The sequence below is a fragment of the Kogia breviceps genome, chromosome 7, assembly GCF_026419965.1.
Source record: "Kogia breviceps isolate mKogBre1 chromosome 7, mKogBre1 haplotype 1, whole genome shotgun sequence".
Taxonomy (NCBI): domain Eukaryota; kingdom Metazoa; phylum Chordata; class Mammalia; order Artiodactyla; family Physeteridae; genus Kogia; species Kogia breviceps.
Genome location: NC_081316.1, coordinates 37,590,000 through 37,612,162, shown reverse-complemented (window position 1 = coordinate 37,612,162; position 22,163 = coordinate 37,590,000). Strand labels below are relative to the sequence as shown.

Sequence of the window (22,163 nt, the reverse complement as noted above, 5' to 3'; positions counted from 1 at the left end):
CCTTTTCTCAAAGCAAACAAACCAGTAAACAATTGATGATTCTTGTTTCAGTTTTTCCAAATGCTTTGTGACATTCGTATCTTTCTCTTCCACAAAATTTCTTGATTCATTTACGTCTGCTGTTCACACTTCTTCATCACCCACCCATTCCTTAACTTTGGGCAGTCTGGCTTCTCTCAGAAGTCACCACTGACCTCCTAATTATGAAGTCCAGTGTTTTTTTTTTCCTTTAAGCCTTAAAGTTTCTGTTTCCTTTGTATTGTTATTTAAGATGTTGGTCAGCCAGTACTCAATCTCCCTCCATATGATGTTGCCCTGGTTCTCTTTCTTCCCCTTAGGCCTCACTTCTGATCATATCTCTGTTTTCACTTCATGGCTCATTTGTTTTGATGTGTGTCCGTCCCCCCCCCCCCAGACCTCATCCATCCATTGATGTCTCTGTTCATTCAACACTCAGTTGAGTGCAAACTGCCGTGCCAGGAACTGGAGGTTCAGAGACAGATCACAATCATTCTTGACCTCAGTGAGCTTGTTTTCTAATGACAGAGCCAGAGAAGTTCATCCCAACATCATGTGATGACACCATGCAATGCTGGACCAGTTACTTCACAGATTCAAGGAAATGCAGAACTGAGAGCAGAAAAGAACCTTGGAGATCACCTTGTCATATTCTCACATTTTACAGGAGCGGAAACTGAGGCACAGGGAGAGGAAGTCAGTGTCCTGCGGTCCTACAGAGAGTCAGCAGAAGAGCCAAGCGTAGACCTGAAATCTCTTCAAACACATCTCTGACAGAGCTAAAGATGACTTTTCTAGTGAAGTTGCAAGGTATGGAGTGCGAACGAGTATTTGGAGTTTTCTCCAAGATACAAATGCATTTCACTGACTTCTTTCTGCAACTCAAGACCCATCATTAGAATCTGTGTTTTGCTTCACATACTCCAGATAGAGGCCATGCGGTAGAGATCCTACAACGGGGGCTTCTTTATGGAAAGGGAGAGAAACAATACCTACTGAACACTTAATATGGGCCATAAAACCAAGACCCAGAAGTTAAGTGATTCTTACATCGGATTGAAAGCAAAATTCCAATCCCAAGATTGGAACTCAGGTTTCCTCTCCCTAGTTTATTCTTTTCCTGTGGCCAAGAGCCATAAGCTGCCTGAGCTGGAATGCTGGGCTGTCACCTGTCAAGGCCAGAGAGAGAGATGACTGACTGTGAGCCCTCTGAGTGTGGGAGCCCCACTGCAAGCCCACTGTGTGCTTTTGGATAAGAACCTGCTCTCGTCTTGACCCCCAGACAGAGCCAGCATCATGAGCGTGCAACCTCTGAAGTTGCACAGGACTCTGTGCTTAGAGGGGCCCCAGGCTTGGTTTACTGTTGCCATCTTGAAATCCTTAACAATTTGTAACCAAGGGACCGACAAGATGATGTAGCCAGTTCTGCTTCCAGATTACAGCCTTTTTTTGTTGCCACTCAAAGCACTTCCCAGGTCACTCATTTGCATAGTTCACTGTTGTCCCTGTCTTTATTCCCCAGGAAAGGCTATTGGAAAGATCACCCGAAGGGGACTTAAAACTAGGCCAGCCAGGTGCCAGCTAGGTTCCCTGGATGACTTCCAGGAAGGGTTTTACCCTCCCTGGGCATCCTGGAGCCCTGTTCTTCTGGGCCACAGCAGAGGGCAGGATTCATCACTAACTTCGCCAGACCCAGACCCCAAACCGTTCACCACTTTAATCATCTCCTTCTTTGGTTCAAGGTCCCTTGGCAGCTAGCCCACTATGGTTCCAACCTACCTTTACAGCATTTTCTCTCAATGTGCACGCATAGAGAGTCTCTGCTCTGACCAGACTGTCTTCTTTTCCTTCCCTGGGTCCACCTTCAGTACTCTGACCTCTGCATCTTTCCTTGCCGTCCTAGTGCATCGCCTTATTCTTCTCACCAGCTGATATTCCCCCATCCTTTGAGGTCTCGCTGTGGCCCTATCTCCTCTGTAAAGGCCCGTCTCCGACCACCTGTTCTATATCCTGTCTCCCAACAAGGCTGCATAGTCCCTGAAGACGGAGTCAGTGTCCCACCTCTATTTTCCTCACCAAGCCACACACCCAACGGCGGTCAGTGAATAGTCGCTGGTGCCCTGATTCTCACCAGAGGAGAAAAGGCAGGAGATCCATTTGCTGGTGAGGCTGGGTCGTGTGCTCCCAGGCATGGCTTGTTTGCTGTCGGAAGTGAGGCAGCGAGGGCCTCGTCAAGGCTGTTTCCCCAGCCGAGGGTTTCCCCAGCCGAGGCTACCACAGATCCCACTGGGAGATGTTGCCTCAAATGTGCAGGGAAGGGAGGCAGCTTCCTGACAGGGGCAGCGGAGTGTGGGGCTGCTACAGGTAGCAATGTCAGGCTCCAGAAGGAGATGCTTATTGTTTTCTGGCTGATCAGACTCTATCCAGAGTTTGGGCATCGCGTGATTAAATTAAAGGTGGACAGTGGAGGGACTAGCCGGAAGAGGAACCCATGCCAAGTGGGAAGCGAATAAATTGGAGGAAAGAAAGCTTGAGAGGATGTGACCCATGTCTTTAAAATAGTCAAAGGGCTGCCATGACCAGCAGAGGTGCACTCATTCAGTGTGGTCCCTCAGGGCCAAGGTTGGACCAAGGCAGGGAAGTTACAGGGTAGCAGGGCTCTGCTCAGGCAGAACTGTCAAACATGGGAGGGTCACAAAGGGGAAGGAATAAGCCAGCTCTTCCTCAGTAGGAATGTCCAAGCAAAGGCTTCATCCTCAGCTGATCCCTCAACTCACCTCTGTTTCTCTACACAACTTATCCCTCCATTTCTCAAAGAGATCTTTAAAGCTGCATCTTCTCTCCTTAAGCCTCGGCTCCTACTCTGGTGTAAACGCATCAACCCTTCTCCACTGCCCCCATTTTGTTCCATCAGCTCTTGCGACAGTCTCCTAACCAGTGCCCCAGCCAGCCGCCTAGATTCCCACCAACCTGCCTCCTTGCTGCCAGAGTGAGATTTCTAAAATGCAAATGTGCATCTGTTATGCTCTTGCCTAGGGCCCTGCAGTGGATTCCTGGTGTCCTCATGAAATGGCTGAACTTTCAAGGCCCTTCCTGGTCTGACCTGGGCAGCCTCATCCCTTGTTCTTTCCCCTGCATCTTACCCACCAGCACTACTGGAGGCTTAGATCCTTGCCCCACAACACTCACTCCTACCTCTGGGCCTTTGCACATGCCGTTCCCCCTCACCTGGAAGCGTCTTCTTTCTTATTACCATTCCTATGCCACCCACTCCACTCCTCCCAGCTCTTTGCAATTCATCTATTAAGCCTCAGGTTCAGTGTCTCGTCTTCCAAGAAGCATTGCCAGGCTTCCCAAGTCTGGGTTAGATGTCCCTGCCATATATTGCCTTAGCATTCTGTTGCTAGATTTTGGCATACAGTAGTGTGTGTGTGTGTGTGTGTGTGTGTGTATGTAATTACTCCACCCCCTTCCCCAGTAGAGGGCAGGGACCATGTCTGTTTTTTTCACCCTGCATCTTCATTGCCTAGTTCCTGACACATAGTAGCTGCTCAGAATATATTTGTTGAATGAGAGATTGTCCTTCTTTACGAAAAGGCTATAGAAGGGATTCCTGCTTTGGGCCCTTTCTACCTCTGGGGCCATGTTTCCATAAAACACACCCTTTCCTATCCTTAAGTGGTATTTTATCACGTGCAACAGAAATGGTCAATGCTCATTTCTTGTTTCAAACAAAAATTCACTCTAGGTGGTGGAGCAAGGGGCCACAGGAGACTCTTCAGGGACCCAACATGAACAGCATTTGGTTGCACAGTACGATTGCAGAAGGAAGACTCAGTGGTGAAATGTTTGGTTTCTGTAGCATCGAGCTCATTCTAGGTAACCTGGAGAGGGCGATTAATTTTACAAGGAAATATTTAGACAGCCTGCCCCTCTGGGTAGTATCTTACTTCTGTGGCTCCTGTAGAACCTGGTGCTATTATCTCACTTGGCAGAAACAAACAGACAGTACATCAATAGCCAATGACATGAAACCTGACCTACACCTCACACCTTATACAAAAATAAACTGAAAATGGATCATAGATTTGAAAGTAAAATATAAAACCATAAAACTCTTAGCGGAGAACGTAGGAGAAAAGCTTTGTGACCTAAAGTTAGGAGAAGAGGTCTTAGACGTGGCACCTGAAGCACAATCCATAAAAGGAAAGACTAGACTAATTAGACTTCATTAAAATTAAAAACTTTTGCTCTGTAGAAGGCAGTGAAAAAGATGAAATGACAAGTACCATTTGGGAGAAAATATTTGCAAACTACCTGACAAAAGACTTGTTTTCAGAATAAAGAACTCTAAGCTCGACTGTAAGACAACAAACAATCCAATGAGAAAATGAACAAAGGACTTGGACACTTTACTAATACACAGGTGGCAAATAAACACATGAAAAGATGTTCACCATCACTAGTTGTTGGGGAAATGCAAATTAAAACCACAATGAGATACCACTACACAGAATAGATAAAAAATACTGATAAAACAAATGCTGGCAAGGATGTGGAGAAACTGCGTCTTGCATATGCTCTTGGAGAGCATGTGAAATGGTAACAGCCATTCTGGAAATCTGTCTGGCAATTTCTTAAAATGTTAAATATATACTCGCTGTATGACCCATGAATCTCAATCTCGGGAATATATTTCAGAGAAACAAAAACATTCTCACACAAAATGTTCACAGCACATGCTCACATAAAATGTCCTATATGCAAGTGTTCATAGATACTTTATTTGTAGTAGCCCCAAACTGGAAACAACACAAGTGTCCTTCAGTAGGTGAAGGTTAAACAAACTGAGGTACAGCCATTCCATGGAACACTACCTAGCAAGAAAAAGGAACGAATTATTAATAAATGCAACAACTGGGAAGTATCATGAGGCTATTATGCTGAGTGAAAAAAGCCAATCTTGAAAGGTTAGATACTGTATGATTTCATTTATAAAACATTCTCAAATTGACAAAATTATGGAGATGGAGAAGAGCTAAGTGGTTGCCAGGGGCTTGGAAAGGGGAGGAAGGGTGTGATTATAAAGGGGCAGCACTAGACAGCTGCTTTGTGGTGATGGGCAGTTCTGTGTCTTGATGTGGCAGGGATTATACAAATCAATACATATACAAATATTACAAAAAGAGTGAGTGCATGCAGAAATTGGTCAGACTATTGTATCAGTCAATCAGTAATGCACTATAGGTGTGTAAAATGTCACCATTGCAGGTAGCTGGATGATGGGTACCTGGGACATCCCTACACTATTTTTGCATCTCCTTGTGGGTCTACAATTATTTCAAAATTAAAAGTTAAAAAATGGACTGAGAAGAAAGAGGCAAAGGAGCCTCATACTTATTAAACATCTAACTTGTGCTAGGTGCCTTTAGTTTGTTACTTTATTCGATAATTTATTGGATGCCTTCTGTATACCATGCACTATGCCTGAAAATTAAAAGTAAACAAATGGTTACTGCCTTTTTGATATTTACAGTCTAGATCAGAAGGTTAAGTAACTTGCCCAAGATCACACACTGGTAAGGGATGGAATTGAATTCAAAACTATGGACCCAGATCATTTCTGGAAATTACGTATAAATCAAAGTTACCTTCTATGGAATATTACAACCAAACTCAGAAGTTATAAAAATAGAAAAATAATTTATCTTTTATTTCCTGCTGATTAAAATTTCATGTCATGTTAAACTTAATTAAGATTATAACCTCAACTTTGTGTTTTTAGTCTCAAGAAGACTACCAGTGACTATCTATATCATAAAGATAATCTAGCCACACAACTGAATAAAGGTGATGACTTATTTTCTCAAGAAAATTTGTAATTCAATGGATACCACATTAAACGTTGGAATAAAAGAAATGTATAAGCCAATGAAATTAAAAAAACAAAAAACAATGACCCCTGACCTCAAAAGCAAAGCTGTCTCTAGAATTTTTTAAAGTACCACGTGACCATAATACATTTACACTATTGGTTTTGTCACTTAAAAAAAAATACTATGTGCAGAGCAATTATATTGGGAGGTGATTATTCATCAAATCTCTAGAGGGTGCTTTTACTCTATTAGAGGATTTGCTACAGGGCTTCCTTATTTAAAAGACATTGAGGGGGGACCTTCAAGATGGCAGAGGAGATCACCTTCCTCCCCACAAATACATCCGAAATACATCTACATGTGGAACACTCCTACAGAACACCTACTGAACGCTGGCAGAAACCTCAGACTTCCCAAAAGATATATATTTTTTTCCTTTTTCCCTTTTTGTGAGTGTGTGTGTGTATGCTTCTTTGTGTGATTTTGTCTGTATAGCTTGGCTTTTACCATTTGTCCTAGGGTTTTGTCTGTCTGCTTTTTTTTTTTTAGTATGGTTTTTAGTGCTTGTTATCGTTGGTGGATTGGTTTTTTGTTTGGTGGCTCTCTTCTTTTTTTATTATTACTTTTTAATTTTTTTATTTATAATAATTTTTAAAAATTTTTTATTTTAATAACTTTATTTCATTTTATTTTTTTCCTTCTTTCCTTCCTCCCTCCCTCCCTCCCTCCCTCTCTCTCTCTTCCTCTCTTTCCTTCTTTCTTTTTTCTTCCTTCCTTCCTTCTTCTCTCTCTCTCTCTCTCTTTCTTTCTTTCTCCCTTTTCTTCTGAGCCATGTGGCTGACAGGGTCTTGGTGCCCTGGCCGGGTGTCAGGTCTGTGCCTCTGAGGTGGAAGAGCCGAATTCATGACATTGGTCCACCAGAGACCTCCCAGCTCCACGTAATATCAAATGGCAAAAGCTCTCCCAGAGATCTCCATCTCAATGCTAAGACCCAGCTCCACTCAATGACCAGCAAGCTACAGTGCTGAACAACCTATGCCAAACAACTAGCAAGACAGGAACACAACCCTACCCCTTAGCAGAGAGGCTGCCTAAAATCATAATAAGGTCACAGACACCCCAAAACACACCACCAGACACGGTCCTGCCCACCAGAAAGATAAGATCCAGCCTCATCCACCAGAACACAGGCACTAGTCTCCTCTACCAGGAAGCCTACACAACCCACTGAGCCAACTTTAGCCACTGGGGGCAGACACCAAAAACAATGGGAACTATGACCCTGCAGACTGCAAAAAGGAGACCCCAAACACAGTAAGTTAAGCAAAATGAGAAGACAGGGAAACACACAGCAGATGAAGGAGCAAGGCAAAAACCCACCAGACCAAACAAATGAAGAGGAAATAGGCAGCCTACCTGAAAAAGTATTCAGAGTAATGATAGTAAAGATGATCCAAAATCTTGGAAATAGAATGGAGAAAATACAAGGAACATTTAACAAGGACCTAGAAGAACTAAAGAGCAAAGAAACAGTGGTGAACAACACAATAAATGAAATTAAAAATTCTCTAGAAAGAAGCAATAGCAGAATAACTGATAAGTGGCAGAAGAATGGATAAGTGACCTGGAAGAAAGAATAGTGGAAATAACTACTGTAGAGCAGAATAAAGAAATAAGAATGAAAAGAATTAAGGACAGTCTCGGAGACCTCTGGGACAACATTAAATGCACCATTTGAATTATAAGGGGTCCCAGAAGAAGAGAAAAAGAAGGGGACTGAGGAAATATTTGAAGAGATTATAGTTGAAAACTTCCCTAATATGGGAAAGGAAATAGCCAGTCAAGTCCAGGAAGCACAGAGAGTCCCATACAGGATAAATCCAAGAAGAAACACGCCAAGACACATATTAATCAAACTATCAAATATTAAATACAAATAAAAATTATTAAAAGCAGCAAGGGAAAAGCAACAAATAACATACAAGGGAATCCCCATAAGGTTAACAGCTGATTTCTCAGCAGAAACTCTGCAAGCCAGAAGGGTGTGGCAGCACATATTTAAAGTGATGAAAGGGAAAAAGCTACAACCAAGATTACTCCACCCAGCAAGGATCTCCTTCAGATTCGACAGAGAAATTAAAGCCTTTACAGACAAGCAAAAGCTAAGAGAATTCAGCACCACCAAACCAGCTTTACAACAAATGCTAAAGGAACTTCTCTAGGCAGGAAACACAAGAGAAGGAAAAGACCTACAATAATAAACCTAAAACAATTAAGAAAATGGTAATAGGAACATACATATCGATAACTACCTTAAACGTAAATGGATTAAATGCTCCAACCAAATCACATAGACTGGCTGAATGGATACAAAAACAAGACCTGTATATATGCTGTCTACAAGAGAATCACTTCAGCCCTAGGGACACATACAAACTGAAAGTGAGGGGATGGAAAAAGATATTCCATGCAAATGGAAATCAAAAGAAAGCTGGAGTAGCAATTCTCATATCACACAAAATAGACTTTAAAATAAAGACTATTACAAGAGACAAAGAAGGACACTACATAATGGTCAAGGGATCAATCCAAGAAGAAGATATAACAACTGTAAATATTTATGCACCCAACATAGGAGTAGCTCGATACATAAGGCAAATGCAAACAGCTATAAAAGGGGAAATTGACAGTAACACAATCATAGTAGGGGACCTTAACACCCCAGTTTCACCAATGGACAGATCATCCAAAATGAAAATAAATAAGGAAACACAAGTTTTAAGTGATACATTAAACAAGATGGACGTAATTGATATTTATAGGACATTCCATCCAAAAACAACAAAATACACTTTCTTCTCAAGTGCTCATGGAACATTCTCCAGGATAGATCATATCTTGGGTCACAAATCAAGCCTTGGTAAATTTAAGAAAATTGAAATCATATCAAGTATCTTTTCTGACTACAATGCTATGAGACTAGATATCAATTACAGGAAAAAAAATCTGTAAAAAATACAAACACATGGAGGCTAAACAATACACTACTTAATAACCAACAGATCACTGAAAAAATCAAAGAGGAAATCAAAAAATACCTAGAAACAAATGACGATGAAAACATGACGACCCACAACCTATGGGTTGCAGCAAAAGCAGTTCTAAGAGGGAAGTTAAGAGCAATACAATCCTACCTCAAGAAACAAAAAACATCTCAAATAAACAACCTAAACTTCCACCTAGAGCAATTAGAGAAAGAAGAACAAAACCCCCCCAGTGTTAGCAGAAGGAAAGAAATCATAAAGATCAGATCAGAAATAATGTAAGAAATGAAGGAAACAATAGAAAAGATCAATAAAACTAAAAGCTGGTTCTTTGAGAAAATAAACAAAATTAATAAACCATTAGCCACACTCATCAAGAAAAAAAGGGAGAAGTCTCAAATCAATAGAATTAGGAAAAAAAAGAAGTAACAACTGACACTGTGGAAATACAAAAGATCATGAGACATTACTACAAGCAACTATTTGCCAATAAATTGCACAACCAGGAAGAAATGGAAAAATTCTTAGAAAGCACAACCTTTTGAGACTGAAACAGGAAGAAATAGAAAATATAAACAGACTAGTCACAAGCACTGAAATTGACACAGTGATTAAAAATCTTCCAACAGGGCTTCCCTGGTGACACAGTGGTTGAAAGTCCACCTGCCAATGCAGGGGACATGGGTTCGTGCCCCGGTCCAGGAAGATCACACATGCCGCGGAGCAGCTAGGCCCGTGAGCTATGGCCACTGAGCCTGCATGTCCAGAACCTGTTCTCTGCAACAGGAGAGGCCACAACAGTGAGAGGCTGGCATAGAGCAAAAAAAAAAAAAATCTTCCAACAACAAAAGCCCAGGACCAGATGGCTTCACAGGCAAATTCTATCAACCATTTAGAGAAGAGTTAACACCTATCCTTCTCAAACTCTTCCAAAATATAGCAGAGGGAGGAACACTCCCAAACTCATTCTACAAGGCCACCATCACCCTGATACCAAAACCAGACAAAGATGTTACAAAGAAAGAAAACTGCAGGGCAATATCACTGATGAACATAGATGAAAAAATCCTCAACAAAATACTAGCAAACAGAACCCAACAGCACATTAAAAGGATCATACACCATGATCAAGTGGGGTTTATCCCAGGAATGCAAGGATTCTTCAATATATGCAAATCAATCAATGTGATACACCATATTAACAAATTGAAGAAGAAAAACCATATGATCATCTCAATAGATGCAAAAAAAGCTTTTGACAAAATTCAACACCCATTTATGATAAAAACTCTCCAGAAAGTAGGCATACAGGGAACCTACATCAACATAATAAAGGCCACATATGAAAAACCCACAGCCAGCATCGTTCTCAATGGTGAAAAACTGAAACCATTTCCTCTAAGATCAGGAACAAGACAAGGTTGTCCACTCTCACCAGTGTTATTCAACATAGTTTTGGAAGTTTTAGCCACAGCAATCAGAGAAGAAAAAGAAATAAAAGAATCTAAATAGGAAATGAAGTATTAAAGCTATCACTGTTTGCAGATGACATGATACTATACGTAGAGAATCCTAAAGATGCTACTTGAAAACTACTAGAATGATTCAGGAAATTTGGTAAAGTAGCAGGATACAAAATTAATGCACAGAAATCTCTTGCATTCCAATACACTAATGATGAAAAATCTGAAAGAGAAATTAAGGAAACACTCCCATTTACCATTGCAACAAAAAGAAGGAAATACCTGGGAATAAAATTACCTAAGGAGACAAAAGACCTGTATGCAGAAAACTATAAGACACTGATGAAAGAAATTAAAAACAATACAAACAGATGGAGAGATATACCATGTTCTTGGATTGGAAGAATCAATATTGTGAAAATGACTATACGACCCAAAGCAATCTACAGATTCATTGCAATCCCTATCAAACTACCAATGGCATTTTTCACAGAACTAGAACAAAAAATTTCACAATTTGTATGGAATCACAAAAGACCCCAAATAGCCAAAGCAATCTTGAGAAAGAAAAACGGAGCTGGAGGAATCAGGCTCCCTGACTTCAGACTATACTACAAAGCTACCTTAATCAAGACAGTATGGTACTGGCACAAAAACAGAAATATAGATCAATGGAACAGGATAGAAAGCCCAGAGATAAACCCACACACATATGGTCACCTTATTTTTGATAAAGGAGGCAAGAATATACAATGGAGAAAAGACAGCCACTTCAATAAGTGGTGCTGGGAAAACTGGACAGCTACATGTAAAATAGTTAAATTAGAACACTCCCTAACACCATTCACAAAGATAAACTCAAAATGGATTAAAGACCTATGTGTAAGGCCAGACACTATAAAACTCTTAGAGGAAAACATAGGCAGAATACTCTATGACATAAATCACAGCAAGATCCTTTTTGACCCACCTCTTAGAGAAATGGAAATAAAAGCAAAAATTTAAAAATGGGACCTAATGAAGCTTAAAAGCTTTTGCACAGCAAAGGAAACCATATCTATTACAAGATGAGAGGAAAAGCAGAAACTAACACACAATTGTAAAGCAATGATACTCCAATAAAGATGTTAAATAAGTAAATAAAGACATTGGGTTATTGAGAAATTAATCAATTCATGTACAATCACAGTGATGGGGAGCAGCCCTCAAAATGACCAAGATTGTATCTCCTGGCTCTGCCAACCACGCAAGTGGGGGCCTAGCAGGATTTACGTTGATTTTAAAAAATGTAAAAAATGATGCTTCTTCTGTTTGAGTCTTATGGGTTACACTGATTTGTGTGTGTGAATATGGTGAGGGGTGGGGAGAGAGAGAGAGGTAGAGAGAGAAACGTGCCTTTCATGCATTTAACCCAGCACTTGCTTTGCACGTCACCTTGCTGGGACATATCAGTTATGTAAGATGAGGGAAATATTGATTGAATTTTAGCACGAATGCCCTCCAACATACCCTCTATTTTGAATTGGTTTAAAAAAATCTGTGTTTAAGAACTCATGTGGTAGAGCCAGCATGTGCATCCAGGTCTGGCTGACTCCAAAGCCCATCACTCAGCATTAGAGTGAAGTTAATTCTCCAAATAGTGCCTGGAATGGGATTGCAGTTGGGGCTCTAATCCCAAACTGAGAGCTGCCTGCCACTGCTCCTGATGGCAAACTGGAAGGGAAGGTGGAATCCTCCTCATCTCTGCTCCATTGCACTTGTCTGTGCTCCAGCCCGACTCTGTTCCTTAAGCCCAGTGTCTCTGTGCCAGTTACAGCTAGACCCTGTGCAGTGCCTCCCATTTGCTTTCATACATGACCCCCTGCCTGGACTATCATTCTAAGAAGAGCCCTAAGTCTTTCCTCTTTGAGCTGCTGCTAAACTCCATCTCCCCAGAACGTCCTTGCACAATTAATAATCCTGTTGCCAAGGACAGGACTTCAACCCTGTCAGGTTTGCCTTTTCTCTGACCAATGGTCCCAGCCTTTCTAGCACTGAAACAGAGTGTATTGTGGGAAGGCGTTGGAATAACAACAGATTTTTGTTTCCATTGTTTTTTTTTAATGCCAGACTTTGAACAACTTTATTATGATTTTAGAATTAGTTATTATAGTCGGAAGTTTGTTTTCGACAAATATTTCTATAAGTCAAGAATGAATATTTTACAGTTTTGATGGGAAGAATATATTTATTTGAAAAATAAAGATTGTGGTTCTATTTATACAGGAAGTTCAGCCCATCTTTGTGCAAGACTGCATCTGCTGGTGTGTGACCTTTAACTACTTTCTGTAACCTCTGTGAATGAGAGTAACCTGAGGTGTTCAGAACTGCTCCCTCTGGTTTGCCTCCTGACTCTGATCTGGCTTACTCATGGGCTCCTTGGCTTGCATCACCTAGGAAGGTCTGTCTCTCCTCCTGAGACCTGCTGGCCTGAGTCCCGAGCCCCCTTCCCCTGATAATTAAGTGTATTGTATTGAGATGTCTGAGTGCTGACATCAACCTGACCCTCAGGATGGGGCAAAACCAAGGAGCCAAACTCATTATCACCATTAGGATTTGTAACAAAATAATCCAAACAGTTCCAGTCTTCAGGGGAGACAGACAGGGTCTGCCTGGGGCAACTGCAAGCATCAGCCTGTCGTTCCCTTCATCCTGAAGTTTTTTGTTCTCTTTTTCTCTCCCAAGATCGTGATGGCTTTGTGATATTTCCTGATTATAAAAGTAATAGACATTCTTGTTTTTTAAAGTGTAGAAAGGTACAAAGAAGAAGTAAAAATCAATCATAATCTCACTATATCCTTCCAGAAATATCACTATATCCTTCCTTTTTCTAGACCTATGTAGCAGAAGGGTTTTTATCTGATAGTAGGGGGACTGTGCTTAGTGGGTTAAGAAAAAAACATAGTTTAAATAAGAAATGGTAATAATAACAAACTGTGTGTATATATATATATACTTTAAACCTTTTATTTCACTTAAAATATATTGATGTTTTAATATAGCCTTTTATGTCACTTGTTAACTCTGCTGAAGGGAATTCAAGTTTGTCTTTCTTACATAGTCACCGTAATATTTTGTCTCCAAATTCTTGTATTGGCTTCTTTGAAGAAGAAAGAAAACTGAAAAACATTTATGAAGCATTCTGAGAGCAGAATATTGAACCTTTACAATTATCCCCCTCCCCCAACCCATTATAGCTCCCTCACTACAAGAGCAATTGAATTCTTCAAAGAATTCAACTTAGTTTTTAAAAATACGTTTCTCTGTTTTTACTCATTTTTTCTAATTTATATAATATTCAACTATGAATATAATAATAACTAAATTGGAATAAAGAGACTAGAGAACTGTAAAACTGACTCCTGCTAAACACATGAGCTGTCTGGTGGGAGCACAGGTGGCTGGGCACAAAGGTACACAGCCTTCCATCCAGAACCTTCAGTGGGCCTGAGCAGCGGCCCTGGAGGTTTTCCAGGTGGAAAGGGAGGGTTGACTCAAATGATGAGCCCGCTAGGTGGTTGGATGTCAATTAGGAGAGCTGACACTGTAAGCAAACACACACACACAACAGACATTAATATAATCTATTTACAAAATTTGAAATCCATATGGCCCATTTTTTGGTTTAACATGTTTACATGACAATAAATATAGTCTGACATTATCACTTTGAGTGATTGCATAGTATTCCATTGTATGGATATGCCATCTTTACCTAATCCCTTACTAAGACCTTGTAGACTTTATTTTCTTTTTCTTTGCTCTTGTTTGTATTTTTAAAAATTTATTTATTTATTTATTTATTTTGGGCTGCGTGGGCTTTCTCTAGTTCCTGCGAGCAGGGGCTACTCTTTGTTGTGGTGCGAGGGCTTCTCATTGCAGTGGCTTCTCTTGTTGCGGAGCACGGGCTCTAGGTGTGTGGGTTTCAGCAGTTGTGGCTCACAGGCTCAGTAGTTGTAGTTCATGGGCTCTAGAGTGCAGGCTCAGTAGTTGTGGTGCACAGGCTTAGTTGCTCCGTGGCGTGTGGGATCTTCCGGGACCAGGCCTCAAACCTGTGTCCCCTGCATTGGCAGGCGGATTCTTAACCACTGCGCCACCAGGGAAGCCCTGCACTTGTTTGTATTTTTATATACTTGTTTGATTATTTCCTCAGGATAAATTTCTAGTAGTGAAATTGCTGCATCAGGGACTTCCATGGTGGTCCAGTGGTTAACACTTTGCCTTGAAGTGCAGGGGGTGTGGGTTCGATCCCTGGTTGGGGAGCTGAGATCCCACGTGCCTCGCTGCCAAAAAACCAAAACATAAAACAGAAGCAAAACTGTAACAAATTCAATAAAGACTTTAAAAATGGTCCACATCAAAAAAAAAAATCTTAAAACAAAAAAAGAACTTGTTGCATCAAAGCATATCCATATCATTACGATTTTGATACGCATTGCTACCAACTCTCCAGAAAATGTGTACCAACTTACATACCTCCAGTAATGTAATCCCCAGATTTTCCTATTGGTCCCATAGCCGCTCCCCTCCTCACCCAGCCTCCCAGTGAGCAATAAAAAAATCTCTCAGGAGGAAAACGTTTGAAGGGTGTGAGATGAGACTCCCCCATAGAGATGCCAAGTGGGATGAACAGTGATACCAAAATGGTGAATCCATTAGAAATAGAAAATGCTCGGGGAGGGGAGGAAGTGGTGTGGGACTACCTTTTCTTTTCATGGAATCTCAGGACAGCATTAAGTAGCAGAGAGCACCAAGAATGAGATCCTCAAAGACCTGGCTCTGATGGGTAGCTCTGTCATTTACAGGTTGTGTGACCTTTAGGCAAGTCATTTAACCTCTCTGAGCCTCAGTTTCTTCATCTATAAAATAGCATTATCCTCTGTTAGAGCATTTATCTCGGCCTGCCTTGCCTTACATACAGCTGGACATGTTACAGCCTGACTCTCACCAGGGAATTGCTGCCTTAGTGCAGGGGAGGAGCTGACCTTGGACTTCTGTGCTTACAACCTGGGTCCTGTTTAGCTTCTAAGAACAAGTCCTTGTTTGCTACCACAGTTAGGGTCTTCACCTTGAACTCAATAACCACATTGCCCATATTCTTGATTCCTATCAAGCTGGGTCCAGAAACAGCTGGAGACTGGAGTGGAGGGTGAGGGGAAGAGGAAGAGGGTTGCGAATGTCTAGGACAATTCCATTGTGTGTGTCAATGATTAACATTAGGTTTATTTCAACACAACCTGCCTGATCTTGAACTTCAGACCTCAAGATCCCCCTTCTTGAACCTGCCTGCTCCTAGACTCTCTGTCTGGTCCCAGCCACCTCTGTCCTGCCTGGCTGCACCTCGTTTGACAATACCATTTCTTTTAACTAAAGCAGTTCCTTTAAAATAAACTCTCGCTCACAGGTAGTGAGCACATATTAGATGCCGGGTACTGTGCCAAGAATTATACATGTATTTATCCCTACTGACAGTCCCAGAAGGTAGGCATTTCCATTTTACAGGTGAAAAAAACCATCTCAGCAAAGTTTAGCAGCTTTCCCAAGGTCACACAGCAAGAATGTGAATGAGCTGGGATTTGAACCAGTCTGTATGCAACCAAGCCCATGTTCTTAGTCATCGCCAGGAGAGGCAGGGAGGACAGATGTTCAACCCTCTTCTCATTTTATAGAGGAACAAGCTAAGGCTCAGAGCATGCCAAGATCACACAGAGCCAAGCCTAGAACCAGATCCCAGTAAAGGCACCTGAGATGGAGCTGTCACACAAGGGGTCACTGAAATATTAAGGGATAGATAGTCTTCTGATTCCTAAAGTGGGAAAAAAAGAGGAGACACTTTGAAGTCTTGAAGAGGGATTTAAAGTATTCACTTAAAGGCTTTTTGGCAAGAGCCCACGAAACATCTGTGGAAGCAGGGATGAGTTGTCCCTGTTCCTGTCTACAGGAACCTTGAAATGCATATGCAAAGTGACAAAAATGCATATGCAGTTGGGAAAGAGCACTTCCTGTTATACCAGGGAAGACTGACTAGAAGGATGTATTTTCAGTAGTCATTGAAGGGTTGATATAATTTGAACAGAGTTGGTGGTTCCTGGATACCTGGTAAGTGTATAGTCCTGACTTCAGGCTGACACATACCAGATGGCTATTGTGAGCCAAGCAAGCAGTAGAGCAAAACTTACATGCTTAGTGATGTTATCTTTAAACTATCCTTACTGAATGTGTAGGCTGTGTTTGCTTGTTATGTTATTGGATGAAATAAAGAGAAGAATGATCTTCTAGGTTTCAGACCTATGCTCACTCCCTGAACCTGACCTTCACAATCCCCTGGCACTGAGAGCCCTCTACAGTTTTGGACAGGGATCTTCTCGACAGTCTTCCCATGAGTTCCTGTTGAGGACATATCTTCTTCAGTCACCTGCTTTAAGTGTTCATAAGGTGCTTTCCCATCCATTATGTCGTTTGATCCTTACACTGTCCTTAGGAGGAAGATGTGCAGGAAGTATTCCTATTTTACACAAGAGGAAATTGAGTGTTTAACATAAGGGTGACAAGTAGGCTTCTATTCACATTGACTTCCTAGACCACCGTATTGAGGGTTGTGAGGTAAGGTCTAGGGGTTCAGCAAAAACTAATGCTGTAATCAATTAGCAATGTCTGCCCTGGACACAGATAAGGAGGTACCCATGCTGGTAAGTTAAAGAACTTAAGCTTCCTAATTCCCAGCCAAGGTTTTTTCCTACTGCATGTTCCTCATAGAGGGCTTGTGGGAGGAGGTGCAGGTATATAGATACAAGTAGGAAATGATACAGACTAAATGCTCAGTGTGGTAGGCTGAAAATGGCCCTACAAAAGATATCCATGTCCTAATCCCTGGAATCTGTGAATGTTACCTTATATAGCAACAACAAACAACAAACAAACAAAAAACCATGTGTTTTGGGTGGACTTTGTGAATGTGATTTAGAATCTCGAGGTAGGGAGAGTATCCTGAATTATCCAAGTGGGCCCTAAATGCAATCATGTGGGGACTTCCCTGGTGGCACAGTGGTTAAGAATCCGACTGCCAATGCATGGGACATGGGTTCAAGCCCTGGTCCGGGAAGATCCCACATGCTGCGGAGCAACTAAGCCTGTGTGCCACAACTACTGAAGCCCGCGAGCCTAGAGCCTGTGCTCTGCAACAAGAGAAGCCACTGCAGTGAGAAGCCCGTGCACCACAACAAAGAGTAGCCCCTGCTCGCCGCAACTAGAGAAAGCCTGCACACAGCAACAAAGACCCAACGCAGCCAAAAATAATAATAATAATAATAATAAATTTAAAATAACTTTAAAAATTAATTTAAAAAAAATGCAATCATGTGTATATTCACAAGAGGGGTTCAGAGAGGAGAAGATGAAGATACAGCAAAGAGAGATTTGGAGATGTATCCACAAGCCAAGGAACGCTGACAAGGAGTTGCAAGCGACAAGGAATGGATTCTTCCCTAGGGCCTTTGAAAGTTGTGCAGCCCTTCCAACACCTTGATTTTGGCCCACTAATGCTGATTTCAGACATCTGGCCTCCAGCACTGTGAGAGAATAGATTTCTGTTGTTTTAAGCCACCAAGTTTGCAGCAAATTTTTACAGCAGCCACAGGAAGCAAATATACTCAGTAAGTTTTTTTTTGTATTGAGGTATAGTTGATGTACAATATTACAGAAGTTTCAGGTGTACAACAGTGAGTGTCACAAATTTTAAAGGTTATAACCCATTTATAATTATTATAACATATCGGCTATATTCCCATGTTGTACAATATATCCTTGTAGCTTATTTATTTTATACATAGGAGTTTGTACCTCTTAATTCCGTACCCTTCTCCTGCCCCTCCTCCACTCCATCTCCCCCCTCCCTGGTGACCACTGGTTTGCTCTCTATATCTGTAAGTCTGTTTCTTTCTTGTTATATTCACTAGTTGGTTTTAGTTTTTCATTCCACATATAAGTGATATCATACAGTATTTGACTTATTTCACTAAACATAATACCCTCCAAGTCCATCCATGATGTTGCAAATGGCAAAATTCATTCTTTTTCTTATAGCTGACTAATATTCCACTGTGTGTGTGTGTGTGTGTGTGTGTGTGTGTGTGTACCCCACATTTTCTTTATCTATTCATCTGTTCATGGACACTTAGGTTGCTTCCATATCTTGGCTATTGTAAATAATGCTGCTATGAACATTGTACACTCAGTAGTATTAATTTTCCCTCTTTTTGCAATCTTTCTGAGCTCCGGAAAATAAACATGCACGTGTATTATGCAACAAATAGTATGTATTTCCATATAAATTTCATTGCCAATAGGAGAGACCTCCAATATGAGTAGATATGTTTAATACAGAATCTAATGTCTATTAAAACCATGCTTAGATGTTTACTATACAAGAATGTTTACTCTACATGGATACTAATTAAGAATTAATCAGTCTGCTCCATTTTCTACCAGAACAGTTATTTGTCTGACATTTTCTTCCGTCCATCTTCAATAGCTCATGGGTGGGATAATAGCATTTTGAAAAAGTGTGAGCCTTTCATTCTAAGGAAAAGGTTTGCCTCTACAGTCTGAGGGTGTTTTTTGTTGTTGTTTGTTTTAGGTGTTAGGGCTACAGTTTTTCCTCTTTCGGGAAGAGGCTGGTAAAGAAGCAGAAGTTCGGCCTGCGATAAAATTAATACACAGGCAGAATGAGCCAGCAAACTGGAAAAAATAGATCATGTCATTTCAGTGCATTGCCCATGGAGCCTAAATTAGAAAAAAAATCCATTATGAGAAATGAAATTCTTAATAATGAAATCCTATTCATGAATGGATGTGTGTGGGGGAGGTTATGAAATGTGAATTGGGAGAGGTTAAGCATGTTAGTATCGGAGAATTTGAAAGATGGCTGTCATAGTTATCACAATGCAAATATTAAATTGTGAGTCACTGTGCCACTTTTTAAAAAAATATTCCACACATGCCACACTCAGGAGAAACACCTGCTATAAGAAGATGCAGAAGACATGGAGCCATCAGAAAAATCACTGTCAAAAGAGCCTCAGTGAAGATTTTCCCCAGAGTGGACGTCCCTGATGGGTGGCTGCTAGTCCTGGGTGCTTTGCTTGGACTGAAGGTATTTAATGCAACCACCCCGCCCCCATTTCAAATGAACCTGAAGCTTAGAGTTCAGTGGTCTACGGTGAGTTAATGTGCAGTAGAAACCTTACTCCTTGGCCTCAGCCCTTTCCTAGTGACCACACTGCTTCCCAGGGCACACACTGCTCGCCTTATTAAAGCCGTCATGGGGCCTCATCTCCAGGCTCCCCTAGGCACGTGCTAAATCAAGTTAATCTATAACAGGTTATTTATTGGGTGGGATTAGGAAACTGGCCACTTTACCCTTCGCTGGGTAAGGAAAAAGTTCCATTTAGAGTGTGTTAATCTGGTTTATTAGGCCCCACCCGAGTTGCCCTAGGGAAACAAGATTCAAGTTACCTTGGGACCAGAACAGCCAGGAATGAGCAGGATTTCAGCAGCACTTCAGTTAAGCCAAATCTCCTCTGGCCTAGAATAACCTCAAATCACTGCTATCTTTATGTACAGAAACCCAAAGGAACCCCACGTGAGCTAATGCATCACATCACACACTTTCATTACCACCCAACACCACCGAACTCCTCCATCCTAAGCAAGTGCAATCTTTTATTCAGGAAGTGGGTGGATATCCTGTTTTTGAGACTGCGTAATTTATTTTAGTAGTTGCAAAGTCCTGAAAAAAAAAAAAAAGATTCCTTTCTCAGTATGGCTCCGACAAGCCCTGGGGAGGTATAGCTGGTGAAATCTGTGCCAGCCAGCACAGAGGAACTGCTTGGGATGGTTGTCACGTAGTCAGATCAGTGGTTGAGGGGTATCTCAGCACATGATCAGCATGCCGTGGTCCATTTTCCTCTCTGTGCTTTGGGCCTTGGTGGCAGCCCTGGTGATGATGGTTATTTACAGTGGATAGTGTCTACCCTGCAACAGCTCCAGACTCCCCAGTACATGATCAAATGGTAGATGAAGAATGAGCAGCATTAGCAACTTGCTGATTCCCTCATTTCTTGTTGATTCAATCATTGAGTCAATCCATTTAGAATCTCCTTTCCCCTGGCCTTGTGCTTTCATGTGGAGGGAGGTTGGAATAACACTTCTGGCTTCTCTCTACCCTCCTTCCCCATTTCTCTCCCCCATCTCGAAGGGAGGAGGAGTGACTTATTTAATAAAAGACTTTGGGAGGCAAGCTTTGCATACACAGTTCAGCCCCTTGTTTTTCCCTTTGGGATCTGCATGTCTGCAGGGAGCACCCCTTCTGCTCCACTTCCTGCACCCAGACACTCAGATGCTTGCAGTGCTCCAGGACCACCAGGAATTGTGATTGGGTAAGTCTCTAATTAAGGTGGTGAAGTATTAGAAGCCCCTTGGTGGGCTTCCCTGGTGACACAGTGGTTAAGAATCCGCCCGCCAATTCAGGGGACACGGGTTCGAGCCCTGGTCTGGGAAGATCCCACATGCAGCGGAGCAACTAAGCCTGTGCACCACAACTACTGAGCCTGCACTCTAGAGCCCATGAACTACAACTACTGAGCCTGTGAGCCACAACTGCTGAAGCCCGTGCGCCTAGAGCCCGTGCTCTGCAACAAGAAAGCCACCGCGATGAGAAGCACGCGCACCGCAACGAAGAGTAGCCCCTACTTGCCGCAACGAGAGAAAGCCCGTGGTCAGCAACGAAGACCCAACGCAGCCAACAATAAATAAATTTATTTTTTAAAAAAGCGAAGCCCATTGGCTAGCAGACCTTAAGCCCTTTCTCTAATATCATGAAGCCGGCATTTTATCTCTATGTGTCTGACGTTTGTGTGTGTCTCTCTTAATGGGTTTTGAGCTAAGGTGGAGTAAAAAAAAAGGCACTAATTCTTGACATCCCCACAACTCCAACCAACATTCAAGCACCTACTTTGTGTAAGATCTGTGCAGGAACAACCAGGTTGATTAGGGCAGGATCACATATCTTCAGGGACTCATTGTTAGTGGGAGACAAAGAAAAGTAGGGTGACAACTAGCCTCAGTTTTAGCACTGAAAGTCCCATGTCCCAGGAAATCTCTCAGTCCCAGAAGACTAGGATGGTTGGTCACCCTTGAAGTGAAGAGTTCATTATGGGATAATGCAATTGTGTAATAACAAAGGAGCATGCAGGACCCTCAGAGAGAACAGAGAATTAACTGCATAGCTTCCTGCAGAGATCGGGGAAGCCTCCAGAAGTACCATTTACCTGGTAGTGGCAAAGGGCAGAGGTGTGGGGTGTAAGTGGGGGATTGGGTTGAGTATAAGTTTCTATTGTCTTCACAAGCTCTCTGGTGTACCCAGGAGGTAAAGTTCAAAGAAGACAAGCATTTTTTTTTTTAAGACCACACAGTGAGTTAGCCAAGCTGGAACCTGACACCAGACCTCCTAAATCCTTAAGTCAGGCCCCATATCCCTCAAGACCCCAGGGTGTTTTCTAAGTAAAGAAATTGCTTCTAGTTTGTCAATGGATGACGCAGAAATCGTACATTATTCCTCCCAGAAGTCTCTGTTACACTCTGGAATTTAAATGCCAAGACCTTTACAAATAGAGAGAAAACAGAAATTCCCAGTAGTTGAAGTATTTGTGTAACTGGTACTCACA

The 22,163-nt window shown here is 41.7% G+C and overlaps 1 long non-coding RNA gene across 2 annotated transcripts in view; it reads left to right on the top strand.

Moving 5' to 3' along the window:
* The window catches only part of LOC136794492 (uncharacterized), a 142,510-nt gene that overhangs the window by 108,940 nt on the left and 11,407 nt on the right, over positions 1-22,163 (top strand). Inside the window, exons 3-5 of one of the 2 annotated variants that reach the window (XR_010841347.1) lie at positions 686-828; positions 19,449-19,591; positions 20,795-20,871. This is a non-coding gene — a long non-coding RNA (uncharacterized lncRNA). Of the gene's footprint in view, positions 1-685; positions 829-19,448; positions 19,592-20,794; positions 20,872-22,163 lie in introns of those variants that run through there. The other variant, XR_010841346.1, reaches the window with a different exon arrangement.